General features: G+C 49.3%; 1 long non-coding RNA gene across 1 annotated transcript; it reads left to right on the top strand.

The window, feature by feature from the left end:
• Nucleotides 1-40: 40 nt before the first annotated feature.
• Nucleotides 41-1,610, top strand: LOC140646078 (uncharacterized). The gene is made up of 2 exons (XR_012040313.1): nt 41-279; nt 1,321-1,610. It is a non-coding gene; the product is annotated as an uncharacterized lncRNA (long non-coding RNA).
• Nucleotides 1,611-2,685: the final 1,075 nt, after the last annotated feature.

Consider the following 2,685-nt stretch of genomic DNA (forward strand, 5'->3'; position numbering starts at 1 on the left):
ATACTGTGAAAATAATTTTGTACTAAAAGAGGAAAGAAACTGTTGGGAAGAGTTCAGGTGTTCAGAAGAAAGAGCCTTTGTTTTCCTGGGAAAAGCTTTCTGCTTTTTCAGTCAGTAAGGTTTTAAAATATCTTGTAGCAGTACTTGAAAAGCCTTACTGCGATCCTAGCATCCGTACGAAAAGCCGTCAAGGTCAAAGAAGAGACGTGGCCAAAACGGGACAAATGGGCGTCGCTTCCGCGTGTTTTCCAGGCTTTCCCAAGAAGCGTTAGCAGCCTTGTAAGTACCGCCAGTGAGTCCTGATGTGGTTTTGGTGAGTTACTGCTTCGAGAAGGTCCTTTTTCCTGAAGCTACAGTGTGTAGTTTTTGACTTCAGTTGGAAAGAGATTTTCCCGACTGGCAATCCTTCTCATTCAAAGAAGTTGCATTTGATGAACTTCCCATCGGAGCGGCTGGACGTGCCAGTAGAAGTCATCAGCAGCAAGACTTTTCACTCTCTTTACAAACACCGAAAAAAGTCAATTTCCTTCCAAGGACCCAAGGCCAGCACGTCTTCCAAAAGTTGGTGGCATCGCTGGTCTTTGGTTCTCAGTTGTAACAGCTGAGATATGATCAAAAGGCGTTCCTCTGCATGCTTCGGTACAGCCAAAAGCATTAGCAAATCTGCCGGTCCCTTTTGGTAGCCTGATGTATTGCAGCACTGGGGATTTGATTTCTGCGCCTCCTCCTCCCCCCCCCAGTGAAACCGTCTGGGGGATCTCTTATCTCACTGACTTTTCTATCAAACGGAAACTTTAAAGAGGAGTTAAAACGGTGTCATTGACAAAGCGACTGGCACTGTTGAAACTGTAACTGCCCAGTAGCTGTGGCATGCAACTTAGGAGGTGTATTTCAGCAGTGAGGTATTTGTTCTCCATGTTTCAAGAGAGAGGCAACTGAACGTTACGGGTTTTTCCCCGGTATTTTGACGGCGTGCTCAGCAGTGCTTTATTTCTGCCTCTCTTTCCATGGGGCGTTTCCCTGGCGCTTCAGTAGTGTCTCTCTTGGGCAGCGCAGCTGGGCAGATGTCCCTCCTAGTGACACAGCCCACAACCCCCCCCCGGTCACATAATAACCGTGCATTTTGGAGAGAGATGGTTTAACGGTATCCCAGCTGTGCAAGTTAAATGAATGCAAAAGGAAACTCAAATGCTTTTCTAGTGTAAGTCTTGTTGTTGGATGTATATAAACATACGGCCACCTTTTTAGCGTAGAGTGAATTACTGAGATGTGTTCTTTATTTTCCATGTTACTCTCTAAAGGTTTACACTTCCCTTTCAGCTTTCTTGACCGAGCGAGCAAGACGTGCAGCAGCAGCAGCAGCGCGAGGGCCGTAGCCGTTGTGGTGGATCCGTAAGCGTAGATTCTGATGACGGTCCGGCCTTGTCCTGCAGCCTCACCGGGCTGTCTCCCTGCAGCAGTGCTGGAAGGAAGGGATGAGACGTTTTCCAAGAGCAGCAAGAGCGTTCACTTGTAGGTGAAGAAGGTGTTGAAAATCCTACCACTTGGTCTCAATAGGGATTTGAAGCGTTGCAGTCAGTGTCGCTGTTAAAGCGTGCGCTGTATCTGGAGCGGACCCGTTTCCCTAGAATCCTGCTTTAGCTCAGCTCCTCTCCTATCCCTTATTCTGACTGAATCCCTGTACTTTCTGCTGTGCTGTTTTTTTTTCATGTGCTGAAAGGGAATGTGGGGTTTTTGTTTTTCAGCGGTCTTGCTGTAAGCGTCTGGTGGTGCTCCCTAGATCCCCCCGGCCAGGTTTCCCTGCGGGTCGTGAAGCATGGTGAGGGTCAGGGGCCAGCCCTGTGGCTGGAGGCTCCTGGCTCTGTGTGCGGTGGGTGCCCCGCAGGTGGTGGGGAGAGCCCGGGGCCGAGAGGGACCGGGGCCGTTTGTTGCCCTGGGGAGTCGGTCGCAGCGCGGGAAGGGAGGGGGGAAGATGGCGGAGCAGAGGCCGAGCGAGAGATGTGGCACCGTCCTCGGGCACGCTCCCCTATGGCGTGGGGCGGCCGCCAGGCTGCGGGACAGGGGCTGGGGGGGCTGCAAGCATTTGGGGCTGCCCCCTTTTATTTTTCTAGCGGAGCTCCCCTTTTTTGGTGGGGCATGTACATATGTAAATGGCCTGATGAAGGTAAGGAGCTGGCAGTCGGGGCAGTTTCCCTTGTTTTGTTTGTCTTTTGGGTGTGATGAAGAAGGGGGGAGGCTGGGGAGTGATGCTGCCTATTGGGGCACCCCAGTGTCACTGGGGGGGACGATGGTGATGTGGCAGAGGAGCAGGTTGAGTGGGGGGAGGGGGGGGTCACGGGACAGGTCACCCCCGAAAGGGGGGTGACAGCCCCCAAATGCCTGAGAATTGGTGGGGGAGGAATTAAATAATGAAAAACTGTAAATATGGGTGTGAGGCATTGAAGTAGAGAAAAATCTCTCCTTTTTATGTATATTGAAAAATTTTATGTATATATACGTAAAAAGATTTGACAAGAAAGCCCTCTGTCTACTCTATTAATATAAAGGATGGTAGAATATGAAAAAAATGTAAATCGAGGTATATAGGGTTATAAAATAGAAAAAGAACTCATATATATGACTAAAACAAGGAGTTTAAAAGTGCATGAAAAGAGGATGTATATGAAGAAATTTTAAATGACAACA

The sequence above is a fragment of the Ciconia boyciana genome, unplaced genomic scaffold (genome assembly GCF_034638445.1).
Source record: "Ciconia boyciana unplaced genomic scaffold, ASM3463844v1 HiC_scaffold_169, whole genome shotgun sequence".
NCBI classification, from domain to species: Eukaryota; Metazoa; Chordata; class Aves; order Ciconiiformes; family Ciconiidae; genus Ciconia; species Ciconia boyciana.